Source organism: Phascolarctos cinereus, unplaced genomic scaffold, assembly GCF_003287225.1.
Source record: "Phascolarctos cinereus isolate Bilbo 61053 unplaced genomic scaffold, phaCin_HiC Scaffold_5;HRSCAF=322, whole genome shotgun sequence".
Lineage (NCBI taxonomy): Eukaryota > Metazoa > Chordata > Mammalia > Diprotodontia > Phascolarctidae > Phascolarctos > Phascolarctos cinereus.
The window spans coordinates 84672604-84690082 of NW_027555958.1; the positions used below are offsets into that span (position 1 = coordinate 84672604).

Consider the following 17479-nt stretch of genomic DNA (forward strand, 5'->3'; position numbering starts at 1 on the left):
TAGTCACTATTTTGAGTAATGGCACCCCTCTTTCCTGTGTTTATGAGTACTGTTATGTTGTTATGTTATGTTAATGATAGAAGAAACACAGACATCCTGGAACTATAATTTCAGTTGGCACTTTGGAACTTCTGCTTTCTTATTGTTTTATGAACCTATCCTATTAAGAAATGCCTTTCTAGGGGCAGCTAGGTGGCACAGTGGATACAGCACTGGCCCTGGAGTCAGGAGGACCTGAGTTCAAATCCAGCCTCAGACACATAATACTTCCTAGCTGTGTGACTCTGGGCAAGTCACTTAACCCCAACTGCCTCACTAAAAAAAAAAAAATAAAAGAAAATTATTAAAAAAAAATGCCTTTCCCATTTTATGGTTAACATATATGGAGACTATGATTCTGGCTGGCACAGGCATCCTGAGCCAGTAAGGGAGTGGGGATTGCTCGAAGAGAATAAAGTCTCCTTCAACTGGATTTCCTAGAGCTCAGAACTAGTCTGACCTCCCATGCCTGCATGCATGATTCTCTGTGTACAATCTGATTCCGTTTGTTTCTTCAGACCAAACCTCTGGTTAAGCTTGACAATACATTATGTATGTGTATAGATATACGGACATGAATTATGGATGGACATATTTGTATAGCAAGGCATTGACTAGTAGACTCTTGAACAATCACATTCCCCCGTCACCAATCAACTTGTTGAAATTACAGTATGTAAGAGGCTGGCAACAAAGACAATGAGAGCACACTCAGAATTCTTTAATTTTGCAAGAGTGCATGTCCCTTTCAAATGTTAAGTGGCTCTTTTGCATGGTTTCAGGGCTTTAGACTTTCAAGTGGCCCATTCATACGTTGTAAAGGGCACCAGACCTTGAGTGGCCCATTTGAGGATTAGCACAGAAAATGGACCTGATCTAGCACCTTTTTTTTCTGCCCATTTCCTCACTTGGGTGAATTAGAACAGCTTAAAAGCAGAACAGATGACCAATCGAATTGCAGAAAGAATTGAGACAGCCAGCTCTGAGGAGTGCTTCTGGCAGAATGTTGGCAACAAGGGACAGGATTTTTATCTTCTCTTTCTCCCCTATGATCACGGCAGTATCCAGTGGGGCAGTTTAGTGGTGTTGACAAGTTGGGTTAACTGTGAGAGAAAAAGCTTGGTTCTGAGGGTTGGGACCCTGCTGCTTAGGAGATAGCAGACCTTAAAGCTGAGATTTTGAGGGGGCAAAACCAGCAGGCTTCTACACATCGTAGAGTAAGGTTCTGTTCTTTTTGAGTAAGGGCAAAATAGTAGACAAGACCAGAATTTCAGCAGAGCTAGAAGCTGGAGATGATAGAGACTATAACCAAGCAATGAAGCAGCTTCCGATGCAAACTGAGACCAAAGTTAATATGAGCAATGCGAAGACCTCAGCTGTTTGGCATTCCTGCTTCCTCACATATACCATGGCCACATATGCTCCCAACATGTATGCAGGCCATTCTATTTTTGCACTCCATCTGTGTCCATTCTTCCCACTGATACTGCCTATGTTTGTGGGTGGGTGAACCCGAGGTTTATGGGGAGATGTTATATTGCTGTTGTTCTTACCATGACATTTCAGCAAATGCCTTTGTTTTGAGCTAATTGTGCCCTCTGAATAACTAGATACAAGATAAATATACTAGTGAGTGCTTGAGCTTTAGAGAATGTTTTACTTTTAGAGAATGAAGCCCCATAGCATTTGGTGAGTATGGGTATGGGACAGTTGTGTGTGTGTGATATACGTGAGGTGTGTGTGTGTGTGTGTGTGTGTTACAAATACACTTGACACCAAAAACTTAGTATCAAGAAAATTTATTACAGAGAAAGTCCAGAGGATGTAGACATTTCTGGCCAGAAGCGGGCTCCACCCCTCTTCAGGAGGGGTGGGCCCTGAGTGTTAAGGTGCAAATACTTTTGGACAGTTAAATTCAGAGAGAAACTTCCCAGGCCTGGATTGGTCCATCCCTTCCCAGGTTACACCTTTTCCTTCCATGTTTCCCCTTGATATGCTCAAGTATGATCCCCCTTCCTTGGTCATATGTCCCATGACTCATTAATGAGGCTCTAATTTTATGCAGGGTGTGTCAGATAATAGTAATGAAGTTCATTAAGGGGGCGAACTAACATTTTTCAGGTGTCCTCAGGTTGACCCTAACTGGTCTGAGCTGTCTTGACCCTTATCTTGATTTTGGGGTCTTTTTGGAACCATCAACTTACTTTTTATTGGCTAAGCCCGAGCCCACCTACAATGTACTACTTCCTGGAGCTGTTGTTCTTTAAATCTCTGCATTATTCTCTTTCTCTGTGGAGAGGGAGAGGGAGAGGGAGAGGGAGAGGGAGAGGGAGAGGGAGAGGGAGAGAGAGAGAGAGTCTATTTATGGGTACATATTGTCAACCTGAAAGTTTGGTTAAAGAAGGCAAACAAGTTAGGTGATACATGATTATATAGTTTATTCCCTTTTAGCTAGCAAATCATGTATACATGGAAGCCAGAACGTGATTCTGACTCCAGAGATTAAGTAAAATGAGAAAGGTCTTATACAGTTTAGAATGATCAGACTCAGGATGTGTGTTCCAAAAAAAAATAAAGGTATAGCCTCCATATGTTTCTTAGCATACAGCATAAAAAAAGGAAGTTTCTTAATTGAATAGATTGTAAATACAATAGAAGAACGTCAAAGGATCAATCAAAATTATAGATCCAGGATATCTGTGTTTCCTCTACATAACATATGTCCATAGGATACAAAGATAAGAAAAGTCCCACTATTCAAGAGAGTGTCTGGTCCCAGGTATCCTGTCCTTAGTGATCACAAACAAGAAAAATGCTGGTCAGTTCCATCTGGTCCTGGAGTTGCTGACACAGGAAGGGGCATTTTTAGTTCACTCAGAAAAGATTAATTCAGGTTTTTGGCCCTTATTGGGACTCAATTGATCTTAAATGACTATCAATATACATACATACAGAAGCATTGTGACTTAATGAATAGAGAGCTGATCTCAGGGTCAAGATAACCCAGATTCAAGTACATAAGGACCTGATAAGCCTCCCTATCCTGCTAAATACCCTGCTAAATGAAGCTCAAACCCCCTAAGTTACCCTGCCAAAGTAAGGCCTATAAGAGCATAAGGTTTTCCATCACTGAGGAATCTGAGTATTAATTAGCCTGCAGTTCTTCAGGTATTTCTCATGCCCCTTCCCCCAGCATGAATCAATCTTGCATCCCAAGTCAAAGCTCCCTGCTTCTTCCCCCAAATGCTTGTCTTGACCTAGATAAGAACCCTATAAAACCCACTGAGATTTATCAGTTTGGGGGGGGTGCCTTCCACCTGGGACCCTGGTAGGATCTGACTTGTTTCCATCTTCCATGACTGCCCCTCTGACTATAAGCATACCACCTTAGTGAAGCTGCCTTGCTTTACTCTCCCATGATTACCCTCTTGTATTGTTCTGTGTTATGGTGCTATGCCCTTCTTTGTACTGTACCCTGGAACCTCCAACCTCCCTCAAATTATACTAAGACAAAGTACCACTGCCAACTCATCATACTGACTGAGTAAATCATTTAGCGTCTAAGCCACTCTCTAGGATTTCTTTGGCACATAATAAGTGCTTAATAAATGCTTTTCATGCATTCTGTTTTACTCAACAGTTGCTAGTCTGCATTGTCAGAATGAATTTTCTCACTGCACATCTCCTTACACAGAGGAAATCACAGTCACAGGCCCAAAATGATGCAGGGAAAGAATCTACAGTAACCTAAAGAAATGAATCTCTACCTGGAAAGACTTGTATGGTCTGATGCTGAGTGAAGTGAGCAGAACCAAGAAAACGTTGTACACAATAACAGCCACGTTGTGTGATGACTAATAATGATAAACTGAACCCTTCTCAGCAATACAAGGATCTAAGACATCCCCAGAGGCCTCATGATGGAAAACACTACCCACATCCAAAGAAAGAACTATGGAAGTTGAATCACTATCATTTTTTTTTCTCTTCTGTTGAGTTTTGTTTTCTCTTTCTGATGGTTCCTCCTATTGGTTCTAATTCTTCCTTACAACATCACTAATGTGAAAATATGTTTAATAGGAATGTAAATGTATAGCCTATATCAGATTGTGCGCCATCTTGGGAAAGGTGGTGGGGAGGAAGGGGGAGAAAAATTTTAAACTCAAAAGCATATGGAAGTGATTGTTGATAAATCAAAATAAATTAATAAAATTTTTTTTAAAAAGGGGAGAAAAAAGAAATGAATCTCTAATGGTAGAATTTCAATCAACGTGGAAAGCAAATGAGAGAAATGTTTTTGCCCTGTGGGCAGCATGTGGATAGTCTAACTACCTATAAGATGTTACTCATGAAAACCCCCAAGAGACAGAATTTCCAGATAATCAATAATCAATTTATTAATTAGGCTAGCTACTAATCAATAAATTGACGGTCAGTGGTTACTCTCATTAATCAAAGATGCCAAGGAAGACTCAGAAATACCTTAAATCAGATGTGTACCTTCTGACAGAGAACTCCCCTGACAAGTGAAACTCAACAACTCTGATCAGCAGATATTTAATAAGCAGGGGAGCTAAAAGTCTTCAGCCATTTCCATCTGGATTCTCTGGCTAGTTTTCCTCTTTCATAAGCTGGGTCACTCTAAACTCTTTTTCTTTGGGGGGGAAGAGCAATCAGGGTTAAGTTACTTACCCAGGGTCACACAGCTAGAACATATCTGAGGCCAGATTTGACCTCAGATCCTCTTGACTCTAGGGCTGGTGCTCTATCTACTGTGCCACCTGGCTGCTCCTGGTCACCCTAAACCCTAATGGTTGGGATCAAGAACAGAGGTTCCTTCTCCAGGCAAGAGTCTCGCCCAGAATGGATTCTGTTTATACTCTAAACAAAAATTAGGGTTCCCAGTCAGTGAGGCCTTCCCCAACCTAGTTAAGGAGCATGTGCCTTGGGGGCTAGAAGTAGTCTATCACTCAGCCAGGCCCTTCAGAGATCAACTGACCTTTTCAGGAGCTGAGCCTTAACAGAAATAGGTGGGAAATGGTGGATTACAAATTAACAATTAGTTGCTAATATAATATTAATTTCTCTCAAAGACTAGCTTCCATTATATTCAGAGTGAGAAGACCTGAGTCATGGCCTTTGGTACTACTGTAAAATTGAGCAAGACACTTACTGTCTGATGTGGTTTAGGGTTGCTGGGAACCCTGAAATGTCAGGGTACGGGGTGGTATCCACCTGGAAAGAATGCATGCACTCAAACCTTCTTCCAGTCAAATGACAAGATTTATTGTAACATCAATAGTGCTGAGATTCTTAGGGAATCTGCCACTTAATGGAGGTGAGACTGATGCTTATATACAAAAAGGACAATTGAAGGATCTGGATGGGATTAAGGAGTGGTAAGTAGCCTGGGATGGGCCAGGTACAATAATGAAAGGAATATTAAGTAGTCTAGGGTGGTCCTTGGGTGCAGCCTTTTGACTGAGTCCACGTTTTACAGAACAAATCTTTTTATTAAGGGGATTTATTCTGTAAAGTTTGGATTCAAAGGGCCACGCTTGAGGACCTAGAGGGGCACATGTGGCCTCGAGGGTTTCCATTTGGAACATGCCTAGAGATTGCTGAAAGGATGTGCAAAAACTAAGCCCATAGCATCCCTTCTTTCAGAGGCTGCCCTCTGTAACCTTCCCTGAGCGATCTAATGGGGTTTGGGACTTGGGGAAAGCCTCCAGCTTGGGTGGAGCTGAAGGGTCACTGGAGCCTACTTTCAGGGGCCTCACTCAAAACTCCTTTCTAAAGATAGTATCTCCCTCTCCTAGAACAAGGGGCCACCACAATGACCCTGGGTTGGGCCCATCAACTCAGTTGAGGTGAAGTTCCTGGCAGAGAAGGAGCTGGTCTCCATCATCACTTATTTCAGCCTGGACAAGATCTACCTCATCATAATCAGTGGCAGGGAACTCACGAGGGGGCCCCCCATCCTGGGCTTCAGTGTCTGCTCTCTCCTGTGCCTCCCAGTCCCCCAAGGCCACCCCCCTTCATTCAGTGTCTCCTCTCCACTCCCCTCCCAGTCCCCCAAACCTCCTAGACCCTCGCATCAGGGCCCCCCCCCACCACCATCCTGATCCCTCAGGCCTCTCTAGGCCTGAAGCCTCCCAGGACCCCAGTCTCTTTTCTCTGCCTTTGTACTCCTCAGTCTCAGTTCTCATGCCCAAGTCATACCCTTACATGTGGGTACTCTATCTAAAGGTATATAAATTTTGATCACTATTTTTGCAAAATATCTTGAGGTTTGGGGGCTAGATTTCTTTTCCTTCCCTATTTATTTACTCTATCATTTTTTTAAACTGGGACAATTAACTCTTTTGTTTCATGCAGTTTTCAGTCATGATTTCTTGAAATATAGCTCAGAAAAACCAGGCTTTGATAAAGCCCATTGGGATTCAAATGGCACTACTTGACCATGCCTACATTACTTTAGCTCTCCCGGATCGGCCAATAATAGGTCCCAGCCCACGCCTCACTTGCTCATTCTTTGGGTTTTGGTGGCTCAGAGTGGAAATAGCAATTATTTCTGTTCCGGCCAGAAACTCTAAGGGTCTTCCCCTTCCAGATTCATTATTTTGAGAAGGCAAAACCAGGTCATCTTTTGCCTCAATTCTTACCTAGCCTTTCATCACTGAATGGGTGTTGCTTCCAACAAACAGACCTAGGAAAGACCTTTGCTTAGAAATGCCAAGGTCTCCCCCTGCATCCAAGGCCATAGACAATCGCTGTGACTTTGCAAAACCCTGCCTCACTTAAATCCAATTTACTTGCAAATTCAGACAACACCCTCCTGATTGGTCCTCTTCAAGAATGAAGGATGAGCAATAGCGTCTCCCTCTCTGACCACTCTTAGCAGGCTGTCATAGGCTCTGGAGTCCCTGTTGGTATAACAGAATGTGTCCCAGCCTCCTGCTCAGATTCCAACAAACGATCAGCACACACCTTTCCATTTTCCAGTAGCAGCTCGGCTTGGTGTGGACTCCAGAACGTCATACCCACCCCACCATGCAGCCAGCGCTACTATCACCACCTTCCAACTTCCTTTTGTGCGTTGTCTTCCTCCATTAGACTGTAAGCCCCTTCAGAACAGGGACTATCTTTCTTATTATTTGTATCCCTGGTGTTTAATAAACATTTACCAAATTGTATTGCATTGTATTGTGTGGGCAACCAATATCTAAACTCTAAAGCCATTCAAGTGCAGCTCCATGCAGAAGGCATGAATGATCTAATTGCCCCTGAGACTGGCTAGCCAGGAGGGGTATACGGATAGAAATTCAATTTGTCAAACCCATTTCCTTCAAAAATTTTGTTGTTGGGGAGCAGCTAGGTGGCGCATTGGATAGTGCACTGGCCCTGAAGTCAGGAGGACCTGAGTTCAAATCCACTTGACACTTACTAGCTGAATGACCCTGGGCAAGTCACTTAACCCCATTGCCTAGCAAAACCAAAAAAACAAAAACAAACAAAAAAAATTGTTGTTGTTCAGTCACAACTGTGTGGTACTCTGTCTATGGGGTTTTCTTGGCAAAGATACTGGATTGGTTTGCCATTTCCTTTTCCAGTGGCAAACAGAGGTTAAGTGACTTGCCAAAAGTCACACAGCTAGAAAGTTTCTGAGGCTGGATTTAAACTGTGTGGGATAGTGACCCCAACCCAAATTAAACTCAGAGACTTCTCAAAGTGGAAAGCAAAGGTTACCTTTATTACAATCTCGGGAGATGGCTGTCTGCTCCTCAGATACATGTGGAGAGAGAGAGAGACCACCTAACAGGGGCCACCTTATAAAAGCAAATCTCTGCCCACCATGAAAACAAGTCTCCACCCACCACTATCCCTTACCCCCTTAACTGGGGGTGGGCTTACATTCTAAGCTTGAAAGTTTCCTTCCTATCCCCTTAACCGGGAGGTGGGGCTTACATTCCAGGCTCGAAATTCAAAGCCAAGGACAAAAGGCTCAGGTTGGGGGTGGGGCAGGGCTTATTCTTTCTGTTAAGTGCTTAAAAACAGGGTCTGAGTGGGGGAGGATTTTGAAAGTAGTAATCAAGAATTATTTGACCCTTTGAGGAACCTTCACTTCTGAGAGTTCATTTCTCACACTACCTTCTGAACTCATTACCTTAATTACACTGAGAAGTCTTCACTGGGACATCCCATTCAAAACTCAGGTCCTCCTGATGCCAAGTCCAGCACTCTATCCACTGTGCTACCCAGTGCCCTCCCTTGTAGATTCCCATCTTCAAGCTGGACTTCATCTTTACAAGACCAGGTACTGATAGCTCTCATCTAAGCCACCTAAAAAGGGACAAAGAACATACTCCCTCTGGAAGCTCTACCAAATTAGTTGGCCTGGTAAAAGAAGACAGTTCCTCCAGGCTATGGAAATTCAAAGCAGAGAATGTTCCAGGTTTGTGGCTCCATTAGACCACAGCCCTGAGGATTCATTGCTCTGATGACTCCTCAAGTTTCTGTGGAACTTTCTCACAAGTAAAACCTTCCTCCAGGGAGAAGTGACAGGATAAGCCTGCAGCCTTCATACCACTACTAGGAGTTTCCTAGTCTCTGTCTAAGGCTTCTCTCCTTCAATTTCCTGGCTTCTCTCTCTGGAGGAAACAGGACTTCTAGGTCAGAGAACCATGACCACCATTCTGAGTGGGCTCCTGACCGGGGCCCCTCAGTATCTATTCCTAACAGGAGGGATTTCTTCACTGTCACAACTACTATTAAGACTCCCTCTGCTTTCACTGCACAATTCCTAAAAGCCCAAGAGCTCTGTCTCTAGCTGCTTGTGTGGGACAGCAACCCTAACCCAAATTAAACCTAGAGACTTCTCAAGGTGGAAAGCAAAAGTTACTTTCATTACTATCTCGGGAGAAGGGGCATCTGCTCCCTCCCCCCCATACTTCCAGGAGGAGAGAGGAGAGGCACAGAAAGCAAAATGAGATTACATACCCTAAAGCAAAAACCTTCACCCACCACTATCCCTTACTCCCATTGGCTGGGGAAGCGGGCTTACATTCTAGGTGTGAAAATTCAAAGCCAAGGAAACAGGGTATAGCCAATCCAAACACACATGTCCTTATTTAGTAAACTTAATGCTGACTAGCAGTGGTGTGATGATCAGTAGGGGTTTAAGGCCGAATTCCCATGAGTTAGGTAATTCCTAGGAAACTGAAATCCACTGCAATCTCCTCTCCCCAACCCCCTTCTCCCTTATCCCAGAGACAAGAGAAAGGCAGGAAGCTAAAGGCAAACAGTTGGGGGCAGGACTTATTCTTTCTGTTACATGCTTAAAAAAGGGTCTGAGCGAGGGAGGATTTTGAAAGCAATAATCAAGAATTATTGACCTTTGAGGAGGCTTCACTTCTGAGAGTTCATCTCTTACATGCTGAGTTCCATAGCCCAGTTTACTCTCAGTCCGACTATGTTGGCAATCCACCTTCTGCAGCACAATCAACAACATCCAGGAAATGTCGGCCTTGTCCTTTCTTTACACTCCCCAGAAGCCGGCTCCAGCACCTGCTTAGCTAAATTCATCTGCTTCAATGATTGCCTGGAGCCGTTTGGTCCCACAGACAGAATTCACCATACAAGAACAGGACGGCCCTAGCAACCGGAGCCAGGCTGAGTCATAGAACACCACGTAATCCCCAAAGAATTAAAAATCAGCATCATGCAGAGGGCAATGGAGAGGCATTTGGTGAGTGTGTTGAAGTTTAGGGGTTCTGGGACCCCAAAATCATGACATGCGGATCCTGCCCAAATGATTCTGACCCAGCTCTTCTTTCAACCAAAGACAAGGTTTATTAAAGCCAGACTCTAAGCATTTGTATGCTAATGCAAGGGGGCCAGATTTTAAGAATCCAAGCCCTTGGCTAGACTCTTCATGAATCTGAGCATTGGCTAGTTTCTTAAGGAATCTGAGCACCTTAATGGAGATAAGAATGGACTTTACATACAGAAAGACTGTGGCAGGGATCTAGGGAGGATCTTCATGGGAGTGGCCAGTAGGCTGAGGTGAACCAAACCAGGACCTGGACCACCTGGGTGAGGGAGAATGGAGAATGCAGTCAACATAGGATTAAAGGGGGGGGGGCAGTGCCTTAGGGAGGTAAGACAATGGAAGGCTAGGTTAGGTTAAGGATAACCGAGAATTGGGAGACTGGGCAAAACAATAATGAGATAATGAAAGGCCAGTTGATAGGATTATAGCCTCAGGCAAATGCCACAGACTTCCTTGATCAAGTGGGAGAATTCAAGAATTCTTTTTGGGGTAAGGCGCAAAGGTCTTAGCTTGGGCTCATACCTTGTCAGGTGTGAATAGGTTACAAAACATAATTGATAAGGATCTGTGAAGAATAATTAGCATAAAGAATGTAATCAAAGACATTTATAGAGTGAAAAATAAAACTGTTTGGTCACATGGGGATAGGAGGAGATAACTGGTGCCCTCTTGATGTCCTCACACAGTCGGCAGTAATCAAAAAGGGATTCCAGGAGTTGGGGTGGACATCCTATGGTGAATTTATGAGACTCTGGAAAAGTTGCACAGGATAGGCAGGCATGGATGGGTTGAAATCTTCATCATTATCTGAGCTAATACAATCTTGGTAATGATGGGGTATGGGCCCAAAGTGAGACCTTTGTCCCAATTTGGGTCCCATTTGTCTATGGGCCCTAGAAAACCCTTGGACTGTCCTTGAATTCTCCCGCTTGATCAAGGAGATCTCTGTCATTCCCCTGAGGCCATAACTCAGTCAACTGGCCCTTCTTTTTGGCTGTACCCAATCCCCCAATTCTATTATCCTTGACCTAGCCTGGCCCTCCATTGTCTTGCCTCCCTATGGCCCCAGGCTACTTCCCACCCTTGGTCCTATCTAAGGCTCCATTTTCTCTGGAATTCTATTACCTCACAGACTACTTGACCACCCCTAGATCCCTCCCACAGTTTTTCTGTATATAAGGTCCATCTTGTCTCCATTAAGATGCCAGGATTCTTATAATCTAGCCAATGCTCAGATTCCTAAAATTTAGCCACTGCTTAGATTCTTATAATTTAGCCAATAAGCTAATAACTTACTAATATTCAGACTCCTTAAGAGTCTGCCCAATATGATGGATGTTCTAATAAACCTTGTCTTTGGCTGAAAGAAGGCTTGGGTTGAATTTTTTCAGATAGGGCCTGTGTGTTGTGATTTTGGGGTCCCAGGACCCCTGAACCCCTAAACCCATCAGTAAGAGATGAGATGTGTGTTTACATGCAAGGCTGCTGTAAATAAGTACAGCTCTTTACCTCGTACACAGCAGGGACTGAATAAGTATTCATTGAATGAATGAACTGTGAAAAATGTCTTCTCATCTTAAAGCATATGAATTTAAATTAATTGGTTCATGATGAACATGCTTTTTTTGGACAAATTACACTAGATGTTCAAGGATGGACTCATATAAACACTAGAATAAATGCAATATGTTATAGAGTCAGAAGTCTCGGTTTGAATCTGGGCTTTAACAAATACTAGCTGTTTTCAACCTGAAATAAAGAAGACTATCAAAGTAGCAAAAACTAGGATCTTTAATTCAGGCAAGGGAATTGCAATTCAGGACACCATGCAGTACACAAGTCCTGGAGTGCTGAAGAGTGGCAGAAAGAGGCAGGATTAAATACTTTTCAAAAGGGAGGGAGTTTCAAGGGAGACACAGCCTCAGGAAGCCATAATGTAAGTTGTTTTGCATAGGAACTGAAAGGGAGAAGGCCAGGAAGGCTCAGGAGTGGTAATGGCAGGCTTCCTTCTTAACCTGTCTTTATTTTTTTTAAGGCAATCCGGGTTAAGTGAGTTGCCCAGGGTCACACAGCTAGTAAGTGTCAAGTGTTTGGTCTGAGGAACTCCTGACTTCAGGGCCAGGGCTCTACTCACTGCACCACCTAGCTGCCCCCTGTCTTTTCTTTTTTTTTAACTGGTTTTGATAATCCTTTTTCTACTGGTTTCAGTTGCCCTCAGGTAATTCATTGCTCTGATATCACCTGCATTCAACATTACCCAGTTTTGGTCCTGATGGAATTCCTCCATAACCAGGGGAAACTTTGAGGAGTTAGTACTGATGAACCTTTGTCCCAAAGGCAGAGGGTAACATAAGGAGAAGGTTAGAGGTTAGAAGGTTAGAAGGCCAGAGACTCAGGGATCTGCAGCCACTAGCTCCAGGGTGGTGGAGATATAACCTAGAGATATAAACCTCAAGTCACGAATTTCCTTGTTCTTCCCACTAGCCGAGCTCCCTTCCTGTACAAGCCACAGGGAGATTAGGTGATATCTGGGAGATCTCTCTTTTAGGAAATTAAAATTCTACTGTACATGGTCACAGTATCTTGGAAAGAATAAGAATATGTGGGCTCTGTCTGGCATTTGGCATTTTATTTTTCCACGAAAATATCTGAATGATTTGGCAACACTGTTACTGTCATATAAACTTAATTAAAAAGCATCTTGTCTCATTTATGTGACAATGAATAGCAGCAAAATGTACAAATAATTTCTCAGGGTGGTAAATCTACAACCAAATTCTCAAAAGGAAGATGACTAGGTTTTTGCTCTTATATATGTATGAAAAATTGAACTCCACTGTCTAACAGTACCTTAATTTGCTTGATTTTAAATTATTGCAAGGCACTCAGTGAAGAACTTACTGTTCTTCAATATCAATAGGCAGTAGCATTACTGGCTTAATTAAAGTTTTAATACCCATTGAAATGTTTTGATGGCATTTAAATCATTGGGTAGGTAGATAGCACAGTGGATAGACTATCAGGCCTGGAGTCTGGAAGACTTTTCTTCCTGAGTCCAAATCTGGCCTCAGACATTTATTAGCTGTGTGACCCTAGGCAAGTCACTTAACCCTGTTTGCCTCAGCTCCTCATCTATGAAATGAACCAAAGAAGGAAATGGCAAACCACTCTTTGCCAAGAAAACCCCAAATGGGGTCAGGAAGACTTGGACACAACCGAACAACAACAGCAAAAATCATTTCAAATCGCTACATAGAATAGTGGTGAAAGTTAATCTGATTAACAATCTTGATTTAATTAAATATACAATATGCTTTTAGCAGCATCTTTTTACATTTTCATTAGAAATTAATTGTAAAAGTAATCATCAGAAATTTCTTGAGCAGGTATATATACTACCAGGGCTGCTTATAAGTATTTCAGTATTGGAGTAGACTTAGAGGCACTTAATTACCTTTCAGAGAGGAAAGAAAAAATAAAGATAGAAAGTAGCTCATTAAAATTGGATCTGACATAAGTTATACTTGGTACGAAAAGGCAGTTTGTCTAAAAATACCATAATAGTGACATAGTTAAGATAACATTAAAAAGCAGAGAGATATTAAGCTATATAGACATACACATACAAAAGCTAAAAACAGAACACAGGTAACCAAAGTTTGTAAACTAGGCAATGAAACAGAAATCATTAATGGAAGGAAAAAGGTTAGAATAGTATAAATATGCTTTAAAATGAAAACACTAGATAGTAATGAAACAAATTCTAGTTGAATATCCTATTATGAAATAAAACAATCTCCCTACACACGCTTTTCTGCCATTCTAAACAGAACCCAAGATATTTAATTTGTAATTCTCCTCTGCACTTATTACTTTAAATTTTTGTTTTGATAAAAGACATTTTTTTTTACCAAAGTGCTTGCTCAAGCACATATGGATGAAAGACTATCAAATAAACACAGGGAGCCATCAAAATATTTTGATTCCAAGAGCATGAAAACTCAAAATGCCTGTAAAGCTTACAGGAAAAAATAGGATAACTCATTGACTCCCTCAGGAGGAAAAGATACTGCTAAGGCTCTAACAACAACATCTTTTTTAAGTAGGTGACTTCTCTGCCTAAGTTTAATGGTCACACAAATGAATCCACTCAAAAGATGCCTTTTTTTTTTAACAAAGGGCTGTGGTTGAGCATCTGAATAGAGTAAGTAAAAAATTCCAGATCATATCAAATGAGTTGTCTATAGTAAAACATGTTCAGTTACTAAGCTCAAATGAACTGGATATTACACCCATGTAGATCACTGCTCTCAAATCCTCTTGAAATCCTTGTGCAATTTGCTTGCATTTCAGAGCATGCTCAAAACACAAGCGTTAATCCCACGTTAAATAATAAATTTAAGTAAAAAATTGGATTTCCCTTTGAGGTAGCACAGGATATTCCATAAGTTATTCTCCTTTAAGGTTAATACTTTTCTTTAAAACAAAACTGAAGATATTTTGCATTTAATTTATATAAATATATGTGTATACACACACACGCACATATTCTGATCCCACAAATTCTTACACTACTGTCCAATCATTCCCATAGCATTTTGAAAAATGTAAGGACCTTATACCATACATGAATATATAACTATAAACAGGCAGATGACAAGGCCAAATACTTACTTAATTGTTCAGAGTATGGAATCTCAAATTGAAAACAGCAGGAGGTACTAAAGTATTACAACAGCAATTATATGAGGAAGGACTTGCCCTGGTTGTAGAGATTTTGCTATGAGAGGAAGAAACAGATTAGGACCAAAATAGCAGCCTTCAGACCGAAGCCCAAGGGCACAAAACAACTGAAGCTTCCTTAATTCCAACTGATTTCAGTTGAGAATGGCATAAGCAGCCAAGTGTATGATAGGATACCAAAGCCAGGCTCAGAATTAACCAGGTGAGAAGATTTTTTGTATGGGAATCTGAGTCAAAAGGGTCTTACCTTAGCTTCCCAAGATCACCCTTCCAACTTTTTTCACAGGGACAGATATCCCACTGACTTAACTCCCATTCAGCTGCTAGCATTTCCCCTGAAGCAGTGAAACATTTGGCTCAAGGACACCAAAAAAACTCTGAAAATGAAGTTCAAAAAGAAAATTCACAGCCCCAAAAGCTTTCACCTCAGACAGTAATCTCACTAATCACAGTGGGGTTGGATACAATTGTTATCAACACCAGCAAACTTGCAATAAATTAGCCAGCAAATAAAAAGTTAGCAGGCCTTCTGAAAAAAAAATCATATAAAAGATTTTGTGTAATATTCTTTTCTTCTAATATCTCCCTTTCCCAAATACAGCTTAAAATTCAATCTGATGCAATAAGGCAGCTATTAGAATTTAATAAAGCTACTAAGCCTTTAAAGCAAAAATATATTCCTAAGACTGTAGTCCATTTAGATTGGTTAAAGATGTTATGTTAGTACAGACTATTCCAGATATAACTTCATAATTCATAATATCCTATATTATAAACAAATTCCTACTTACCACCCCCCCCGAAATATTTGCAATAGGGGAGAGGAATTCAGTTTTCTTAGTTGAACAACACAGAAATTCTTTCACAGAGCTGCAAAACTTTTATGAGTGATAACTAATTTCAGACAAAACTTCTTCTTTATTCTAGGCAAACTTGGAAGTTTCCAGCTTCTTAAATTACAGTACTTCAGAATGTTAACAATTTTCAAACATTTGCCTTTCTTTTAACAGTTCATTCATAACCTAGCAACATACGAATTGGAAGAGAATTGCATTCCTGACAGCATATCTGTATAATATCATAAATAATATTATGAATTTGAAACTTGAAACAAAATCCATTACCAGTAAGGCAACCTCAATTCAGTTGAATGCATTTCTAAGTTACCTTACATAGAAAACTGCACATGGCTTTAATATAATAGAATAAATTTAGGTGGAACTTGCTTCCTTTTACCAAGTTTCACAATACAAGCATGCACTTAATTTTTCATGAACAGTACTAGGAAATACATACACAGCTTTATCAATTTAGTTTCGTAATTGTTATTATGTTAGCTCAAAGTATGTTGGGCTAAGTATTATAAGCCATTGCTGTTAAGATTCCAGGTAGAGGACTGTTTTTTGAGGGTTTTTTTTGGAGGGGGGGAGGTTACCAGCAAAAAGCCCTAAGGAGTTTGATCTGATGCTGGCATAGCTGACCCATCTCAAGTCCTTGAGAGTTTTCACAAAGAGAGTTAATGAAACAAGATAATGAAATATGTACAGTATACTTCCAGATCTATTGTGAATAAAATGCTTTACAAACCTTAAAATGCTATATAAATGTCGGTCATTATTACGATGGCAAAAAAACATAATTTAAAATGAATTAGACTAAAGATAAATGCTTTGAAAATCTATGATTTCAGACATGAGAGCATTTTCTCCATCAGTGAAGACCACAAGCCCTTCAAACTTTAATAGAACATCTTTTGGAGTTGCTGGGGCTGAAAATATTCATCAGATGGCAAGCCCTGAGATTACTGGGTCTGTGCCAACATTGCTAATATCAAGATTGAAAAATTAACCATAATCAGTTTTTAAAGAGAAACATCTATATATTTGTTTGCTTTTTCTGATTTAATATTCATATAATGAAAAACCTTTACAAGAGGGCAACCATAATAAGTGATATGGCCACTTTTTTCTTAGAGCTGAGAAATTATAGCCTTGCAAAGATTTCATACCTAAAGGAAGGAAACAACCATTTGCTAAGTGCCCACTTTGTGCCAGGCACTTTACTAAATGCTTTACAAATATTATCTAATTTGATCTTCACGACAACTCTGTTTTTCCTATGATGGTGAGTCTTCTCTGTGGGACAAACAGCAAGCTCCCATTCAGGCCAATGGATTAGCTAGGTTTCTGGGCAGGCAGGTGCTGTTATGAACCCCATTTTACAGTTGAGGTAATTGAGGCAGAGGTTAAGTGACTTACTCAGGGTCATATGGCTAGTAAAGGGTCTGAGGCTGGCTTTGAACTCAGGAGGTGGTGGAGTGCTTAATATTTGTCTTTAAGTAAGTGAAGGGCTATTAGTGGAAGAAGCTTATACTTGCTGTGCTTGACCCCAGAAAAAAGAACTAGGGGCAATGAGTGAAAAATTTCAAGATAAGTCAACAAGTATTTATTAAATGCCTACTATGTGCCAGGCTATTTGCTTTGCAAAGCTTTAGCTTGAGGTTATGAAAAACTTACCAATCCAGATGTAGAATGGGGTGACCCTGGTGGCATTGCATTTCTCTTCACTAAACATCATCACATAAAGGCTGAATATCCACTCACAGAAGATATTGAGGTGAGCGTTGTACAACCAGGACTCATAGATGAACCACAACTAGGCACTTATACAATCTTGTCTCAGGAGATTAAGACACTTTCACCTAATAATCAAAAATTAAAGGCCAACAGAGATTTAAAAAAAAAAACTTAACCAAATCCATTACTTACTGTGTTTTGTTTCACCCAAAACAATTCGGCTTGTTTATTGATATTTCCATCCTGATAGAATGACATCCTTATATTTCAAGGTGGCTGGATCAGCTAC

General features: G+C 41.0%; 1 long non-coding RNA gene across 1 annotated transcript; it reads right to left on the bottom strand.

Annotated features, from left to right (window-relative positions):
- Positions 1 to 7598: 7598 nt before the first annotated feature.
- LOC110196928 (uncharacterized) lies at positions 7599 to 17309 on the bottom strand. Its single transcript, XR_002321356.2, has 3 exons — positions 17131 to 17309; positions 14862 to 14991; positions 7599 to 10130 (listed from the first exon to the last, which is right to left on the bottom strand). It is a non-coding gene; the product is annotated as an uncharacterized LOC110196928 (long non-coding RNA).
- Positions 17310 to 17479: the final 170 nt, after the last annotated feature.